This window comes from Magnolia sinica, chromosome 16 (assembly GCF_029962835.1).
Source record: "Magnolia sinica isolate HGM2019 chromosome 16, MsV1, whole genome shotgun sequence".
NCBI classification, from domain to species: Eukaryota; Viridiplantae; Streptophyta; class Magnoliopsida; order Magnoliales; family Magnoliaceae; genus Magnolia; species Magnolia sinica.
Window position 1 is genome coordinate 52,545,163 of NC_080588.1, and position 9,259 is coordinate 52,554,421.

Here is a 9,259-nt window from a genome sequence, read left to right on the forward strand (position 1 = left end):
AGCCACGTGCCACCAGGGCAGACCCAGGGATTGACCGAGTAGATAAAACACTTACATCGCTGGGACCCATCGTCCTTTGCTGACGGTGTGAATTTTTACACGTACCACGTGGTGGGGTCCACGGACTAACAGAGTGGATAGAACACAACATCATGGTGGCGTTCCACTGTCCAGCTTGCTGGACGGTGGAGATACAACACGGACATCATGGTGGGGTCCACACGTGCCATCAAGGCAGGCCCACAGGTTGCTAACGTCAACGTCAATACAGCAGCTATGTAACTGCGTAGCTACATCATCCAATCCACTTGGTGGGTCCCACGTGTGGAACCACTAGATATAATACTTTATTATTATAATATTATATATATTGTTTTAATCTAAGCCTCTGGGTGTCCATTGACGGACGGTCTGGACATCACATAGCTGCCATGTGGGACCCACCATCCTGGCTGCTGGACGGTGGAGTCACACGTGAGGAATCAAGTGGGTCTACATGTGTGGTCCACAGGTCTGGATACGAGCGGATATTTGTGTTTTTCCTTCGTTTTGGGCGGCAAGGCAGTCTAGCTGTTGGACTGTGGGTATCCCATTGTTTGGACAACGTGTGGTCCCACTAGATGGCGTGGATCATCCATCAAGGTGGGCCATCATTCACAAAAGGAGAGAGAGAAGGGGAGAGAGAGAGAGAGATAGAGAGAGAGAGACGAGATGGAGAGACTCCGCCACTATGGGCCCCTCTAGATTTCAACACATACATCAAAATGGGTCCCATCATAAGTGGGCCCTTAAATGAGAATTAACGGTGGATCACCCACTTACGGCCTTCTTCTTTAGCTCCTAGGAATCCCTGTCTTCTTGGCTTTAACTTTAATGGAAGTTGATGAAGGTTAGATGGTTAAGATGGGAGATAGGGTGGTAGGAAGTGGGCCACACCTAGCTTCTTTTCTCTCCTTGGAGGCCATGGACATTTTTCCTCCTCTTGGGTGCTAGGAAAATGGTTAAAGAATGAGAGAGAGAGAGAGAGAGAGAGAGAGAGAGAGAGAGAAGTGATGAGGCAGAGTGATGAGATGAGATGGCATGGTGCTTGTTAACTTAGGGTAAGAAATGAATGGGATGAGTATGGGTTGTGTAAGAGAGAGTTGACTTAGGGAATGGTAGATGGATGGGCTAGGTAAGGTTGTGTACTTGACATTGATTGATAGATTGATGTGACGTTTCGTAGAGATTTCCTCAGAATTGCAACACGCAGTATTTTTCTTGAATTGAACGCAGCCCACATCTCCTGGACCGGGTACCGCATCAGCGTGTAATATACCGCGTCGGAACCGTAGCGACGGCACGGTCGCAAGGGTACAAGTTTCAAGTCGAGTCAACTCCGATATGCAGGATTCGTCTTAGGATCAAGCGCAAACGTCAGATACAAGTCGAGGGTCACCAAAATTCGACCGGGAGGACTGCGAAAGCCTACGGAATGGTACGGTCTAGGACACAGGCCTTACAAGATCAATGACCATTGTTTCTTGTGGCATGATCCACTTGAAACTTGTATCAATTTCATTTTTGGACCATGCCCTAATATAGGCTATAAAAGAAGATGGATGACGTGGATATGCAAAACATACATCGAGGTGGGCTCTACAGACTCCCCCATCATTCGTTTACTTTCAAAGGTAGAAGATTAGGTGCGGCCTAGCCTGGCCTGACCTAAGACAGTACGACACTTATGGTGGGGCCACCTTGGTGTATTTATTGTATATCCACATCATCTATATATTTTAAAAAATCATTTTAGGGCATGATACCAAAATAAATCAGATTTAAATCTCAAGTGGGCCATGCCGTAGGAAACAGTGGTTATTGCCTATTAAAACTTTCTAATGGTTCACAAAAGTTTTGGATCAACCTGATATTTATTATTTTACTTTCATCTACATTTATATGACCTTATAAAGAGGTTGGATGACAAATAAACATTAAAGAAACATTACGGTGGACCTTAGGAAGTTTTTAATGGTATATGTTCAAGTAGCACTCTTTCTTAGAGTATGGCCTACCTAAGATTTTGATCCAATTCAATTTTTTCCTCATGTCATAGAATGATTTGGAAAACCGTTTGGACAGAATGGATATGCAATACATGCATCAAATTGGGCCCTACTGTAAGGGTCACACCATTTCACTGCAGCCCGAGTCGCGCCAAATCGACTCTCTTAAGTGATGGGAGAGGTCGAGAGAGTTCAACAAAAGAGTCCTCTTTTTTGGTAAACCCACAAATGACAATGGCGATTTCGATGCTTTTTCCGTTAGAACTCCCAAAAATCTCTCCCCAGATTCATTTTTTTTTCAAATACCAAATCAAATCCCAGATGCTTTTTGTAAGACCCGTGTCCTAGATCGTACCATTCCGAAGGCTTCCGCGGTTATCTCGGTCAAATTTCAGCAACTCGCGTTCTGTTACCGGGGTTTGCGCGCAACCCTAAGTCATATCCCGTTATTCAAAGTCGGCTTGACCCGAGACTTGTACCTGTGCGACCGCATCGTCGCTGCGGTTCCAACGCCGCGTCTTGCATACCGATCCGGTACCTTGGCAGGGGGATGTGGGCCCGCGTTCAGTTCTAGAAAAAAATGTCGCGCCTTGCAACTCAAGAATAATGTCCCATCAATCAATCCCATCATTCACTCCACATGCCAAGTACGTTGCCCCATTCCCAAGCAACCCCCAAAGTCAAACAACCCCTTTCCCCCTCAAGTCAAGTACACCCATCACACCCATCCCTTTCTCTTACAATTTTTCTCTTTCTCTCTCTCTCTCTCTCTTCCTCTTCATTCCATTGCTAGCCATGGACGTCCCAAGCAAGCTCCATTTCTAGCCCTCTCACCTTTAGATCACTCCTAATCTAACCATTAGAAGCCCATCTCCACCATTGGAAGGGGTCCTAGAAGGCTTGAGGAACCCATGGGTAGAAGAAGAAGGAGAAGATCATTGTGGGTGCTTCTCTCTCCATCTCTCTCTCTCTCTTTCATATTTTGTTGCTCACCTGATCGATGTGAAAGTGATCCGGACCGTCCAGTAGCAAGGACGCCCTTGCTGTCCAGATTGCTGAGCATCCAGTGATCCCAGGCTCTGATGAAGGGAAAACCATATATATTAGCTTGATAATGGGGGCCATGTGGCCCATCTGCGTGGACCCTCCCATGATCTATGTATTTGATCCCAACCGCCCATCTGTGGAGATCATTTTGTGATGTGAACCCGCCCAATCTGATCAGGTCAGCTGCTGGCAACCGTCCAGCCTGCCTGCAGGCTTGGACGTAAGAAAACACAAATATTAGTTTTGATTCAAACGTAGGCGGGCCACACTCACGTGGACCCCACCTTATATATACGTGTTGCGTCCACACCATCCATGGGGGAACCGTCCAGATCTAGAACCCTGGTGGCCCGTACCATAGCAGTAGCAGAATCAATGGCCGTGCTTTTGAAACACCTGGGCCCACCGTGCTGTATGTGCATCTCATTCATGTGGCTCACCTAGTGGATGGGACCCACTATGATGTACGTGTCCCACACCTACACCATCCATCTTCCGATCTACCTTGATCATGAGGTCCGCACAACACCCGCTGGGCAGAAATCTGCCCAGCAACAGGTCTGCCGTGACGCATGGGTCTTACCCAGTCCACCCATATCGGCCCACCTGGACAGGTTCTGATGAACTGTCCCCAGATGGGACCCACCGTGATATGTATGTCATCCTGACTGTCCATCCAATTTCCCATGCCATTTTAGGCCATGGGCCTGAGAATGGGACAAATCCAAATCTCAGTTGATCCACACCGTGAGAAACAGTCGGGACTGATGTCTGCCCTTTAGCATTTTTTTTAAATTTTTTTTATTTTTTTGCCCACTACGAATTTTGCTTGAAGCCCAGCTAGGGGCTACTAGGCCCACCTTGCGCATGTGTTTCAACCAGGCTATCCAGTTGAGGGACGGCCAACAGGCCCAGCCGCTGGTGGGCTGGACGTTTCGCAGTGGGCCCCATCTTGCTGTGTGTTATTTTCCCACTGGGCCCCACCTCTGATGTATACGTTATATATCTAAACCGTTCGTCCATTTCCTCTTATGGACCACCATGTTTGTATGTGTTGCATCCCACGGTCCATCTGGACGGTGGAAATCTTGTAGGTGGGGGCTGCTGTGTACATCTGCAGGTTCTGGGAACCAATGTGATGTGTGTGTGTGTTCTGAGCACACCGTCCATTTGCTGGTGGGGCCCTGACCGTGATGTATATGATATATCCTAACCGTACATCTGTCTGGACGTGGGTCCCACACCAGCCATATGCTGCTGTCTGACGTCCGTAGGTTAGGTGGGCCCTGACTATGATGTGTGTTGTATATCCAACCGTTCACCCAAGTGGGCATCAAATGACGTGTATCTTGTATCCACACCGTCCAGCTCTCTGGACAGCGGAATCCATTGTGATGTTTATGCCGTTCATCGGTGTGTGGCCCACGTAATAACCCACACACACGATATAGTGTTTTATCCATGCTGTACGTGGGAACCGTGATGCATCTGAACGTTACTATATATATAATTCTATATCTGTGTAGTGGCTGGGCCCCACGTGGATAGCCCACTATGATGCATGCTATAATCACCACCGTCCACTGTCTGGGACGGCGGGACCCACCTCTTTCTCTGAATACAGCCTTGGGGCCCACGTGATGTATACGCATCACCCACACTATCCATTGTGTGGACATGGGGCCCACACTCGATGTATGCATTGTATACTTACACTGGACCACCATAAGGTACCTGTTCCATCCAACCGTCCATTTGGACGTTTTGCTGGGTGGGGCCCTCCTTGACTTATGTGTTGCACATACACACCGTCCATCTTGACGGTGCTGCATGGGCCACCCTGATGTAAGTGATTTGGCCACGCCGTCTAGTCCGTTGGACGTGTGGCCCACTCGGTATATGTATTGTATATCCAAGCTGTTCATTTGGTGGGCCCATTTAGAGGTGCAGGCCCACTTGCTATATATGTATAGACCTACCTTGATGTCAGTGTTTCATATCCACACTCTCCGTACTTGGATAGCGGTAGATGTAGCCCACCCTGCTGGATGTGTTTTATCCAGGCTGTCTGTCCACGTGGGACGTGTGGACCTCGCATCTGATGTAGGAATTTCACTCATGCTGTCCATCCATGGGTCCCACGTGGGGATTGCCATGATGTACGTATTTTATGTCCACACCATCCATCTGCTGATCCCACTTTGATGGATGTGATTCATCCACACCGCCCGACCATGATCGATGGGCCCACCGACCGTGTTATCGCAGGGCCCACCATGATGTACGTGTTTCATTTATCCGGCCCCTATAATGTGGCCCACTTGATGTTTATGAGGCTCGTTGGTGCGGCCCATTGATACGGCTCACTTGATGTACATGAGGCCCATTGGTGCGGCCCACTGATACGACCCATGGTAATTATATAAGGCCCTTGTATAAGGCCATGGGCCCACGATACTTTTGGCTCTATGTGGGACACTCCTTGGGAGCAATGTTGGTTGAATGTCCATATTGATAGGCAATGATGGTTGGATGTCCACATTGTGACCTTCCCTTAGGCCTTGTTAGGTCCATTCCGTGACCGATTTGTCAATTCTGATTATCGATTGATTTCGATTGTCGTGACCGATTGTCGATTCCCATCGATGTGACCGATTTGTCGATTCTTATTATCGATTGATTCCAATTTTCGTGACTGATTTGTTGGTTCTGATTATCGATTGATTCCGATTGTCATGACCGATTGCCAATTCCGATCGACGTGACCGATTTGTCAATTCTAATTATCAATTGATTCCGATTTGTCGTGACCGATTTGCCAATTCTGATTGTCGTGGCTGATTGTCGATGCCGGTTACTGATACCGATTCTGAGTATGTGATAGCATAACATCATAATACACGCCCATACGCATCATTTGCATGCTTGATATGAGATGTGATTGACCATTGCATATGTCATAGGGTAGGTTGCTCATGGGGCTCCCTGATAGGTAGAGTTACCCCACATAAGAGCACGACATGTGCAGGATTGATGCATGATTGGACTGTGTAATTATGCATCTCGCATTTGTGTGACATGACCACCATATGCCCTGGCGACATCAAGGTCGTAGCCTCCACAGGTATTTCGTGGATGGCCAGATGGGACACCGAAAATCTGTTCTATATGAGGTGTTATAGATATCCCTAGGTGAAAGTCCATAAACTCTCTTGGTTACAGAGGTTGCTACCGTCTAGACCGAGTGGATGTATGAGCGCATGAGGGCCGTATACCGTTAGGCCCCGTCTCCCACTGTGTCGTGGTCGGTTGGAATGGGGTATGGCCTTACCTGCCCGAGAGGAGGAGGCAATGCTAAGCTGAGTCTGACCAGCTCGAGGAATGGGTCCGCTATCGACGAGCTGGGCCTGATATTGGCAGGCGGATAGTGAGGTCTCTTCTACTCATCTTGTTGCGCGCGATGGGGCGGCAATCTGGTTTAGAATGTAATAGACCCCGGTGATTCCCCAGAGAGTAACCATACTAATATGTGAACTTATTGACTAGGAGTTGCATATTCATACATTCATTTTATTCACTATCCACTCGGGCTGGTGGTGCGCAATTAACTGTTGTGTACCTTCGCATGGCGAGGATTTCGGTTGGGCGCGCGACTAACCTGAGATCAGGAGTCTATTACATTGAGTCTGGCTATCCAAATTTAGGTATGGGACTGGTTTGGATAGAAGTCCCTTGTGATGGACCCTGTAGCCTGCGATACTACGTACTATCATCCCGACTTCACACTCCAACTTAGTCATTTCATTCGCATCTCATTGCATCTTCAGCACATATCATTTGGTTTACTGCGCTTCTATATTGCATAACATAATTAAGGTTAACGATATTCGTGGACTCGGTATCTGATATTTGGCTTACTATGTCTCCTCATTGCATAGTTGATCTACATTGCTTCCTCAGTATATGATATTGGTTTATTATATTCTCACATCGCATAGCTTGGATAAGGTTGATAGTATTTATGGGCTTATCAGCATGTTTTTGCATTACTCTAATATCGTATGATTTATGATATTGCCAGTATTTATGATATTGTATGATTACGGGCTTATTAGTATTTCTGGTTCCTCTGATTACTCTGATATTTCTTACTTGACACTTACTTTGTACACACACTTACACCACCCATTAAGCTTTCTATAAGCTTATGCACGATAGATGCGTGCAGGTGATGTTAGGTTGCAGCAGCATTGAGCCTGGAGCGTGCAGCGGTCTTCTGGAGCTTTGATTTATTATATATATGTATTTTCCTTTCAGTATTGTACTCAAACGATTATATTAGTGGATATGTGATGATGATGTTGCCTTTGTGATTTGGGTAATCTTGTGGTTATGCTCATTATGAGATAAATGTACGTTGGAAAATCCTCCTTGTAGGATCCCAGGATCGGAATCTGGCGTATGTATGCTGGGAGCCGAGAATGGGGTACTACGGAGGCTGTCAGCACCGGATTTGGCGATCGGAAATTTTGTGAGCCCGGTTTCCAAGTTTAGGGCGTGACACTTTTTCTAGGTGAAGGGATGTAGAGAGCGGTCTACGCTCAAAGTGGAGGTCTTCAGAGTGACTTGGCATAATGCAAGTCAAGGTGGAGATTGTTATGTAGATGCCTTGCATTCTGCAAAGTATGGTCAACTGTGAGGATCTATGGTTGACCGTGACTCTCTGTGATGATTCACGATCAACCGTCGGGTTCCACAATTTTGTGTAAAATAGGGTATTTAAGCCAGATTTTGTCATGAGGGCTTCAGGTTAATAGAAAACTAATACAAGTGTTTTCTCACTGGGCTAGGATTGCCCAAGGGAGATGATTTTCTACACTTGTAAGGGGACTTGACAAGGATTTCTCAAGAGATCTAGGGGTTTTCTAGAGGTGTGCCTTACAATGGGAGATCGGGTACATTTGTAATCAAAGAATGTGAGTCTGTACAACTCTAATGTTTTGATTATTGTGGATATTTATCGCTCTGTGCCGTGGCTTTTTCCCATAAGGGTTTTTCTACGTAAAACATTATTGTGTTTGTGATTTTTATTTTTTATTTAGTTTCGTTATCTCGCATCATTATATTGTTCTATATTCGTTTATCGTGCTTCTGCAAAGCACACGGATTGGTTGTGGTGTTAGATCCAAATTTCTAATACCTAGAGTTTGATTCGGATTTAGTGTTAGCTTGGGTTTACACCATTGTGGTGTGATATAGAGCAGGTTCACTCACAACAATAACTAGATAATGAACCGAAATAGGTGCAAAGGAAAACCATGTGAAAGATCAGTCACCATGAATCTTGATTTTTAAGAAAATAAAGAAAATGCCAAGAAAATAAATTTTGATTTTCAAGAAAATAAAAATAATTTGAGAAATATATAAATCAAACCTTGGGGAATTTTATACAATGCTTGTGAGATAGATACAAGGATATAATTTGAAGATATAAGGTGTAAAACACTCTACTTGAAAGAAAATGATTGTATATAAAAGGACTAGATTCTTGATTAAAGAAGAGAGTAAAAGAAAAACTACCAAAAAATTATATAATCGATTTATAATAATTTAAAAAAAAAAAAAAAAAAAACCCTTAGTAGAGGATCACTCATCTGGAAACTAAAGCTAAAATCCCTTCCTCTCGGCTTCACCTTTTCCTTCTCTTCATCCCACTTTCTATCTCTCTCCTTAGTTCACATCCTCTCTCTCTCTCTCTCTCTCTCTCTCTCTCTCTCTCTCTCCCGAAAAAAAAAAAAAAAGATAGGGTGAAAGAGAGGGGTTGCTCTTTATTTATAATGCACTTTCACATCTCCCCCTTCTTATTCCTTCTAGGAAATTTCATGTTACCAACTCTTATATCCCTATAACTTGCACACTGCACTGTTTCACACCCCACATGCATGTGATGCATGGTGGGTTGGGTAGATGAAGGTTATAGATGGGTGGACGGCTAGACCATCAAGTGGGTGGACAATTCGGATTGGGTAAATGGATGACTCTATTGATAGGTTAATTGGACAATTACAAATCATATAACATTAGGACGGATTTTTGTTGTTGTTGAGAATTTAAGGATTTCACCAACCAAAGGACAGGATGGACGTACAGTACCAATTAAGAGA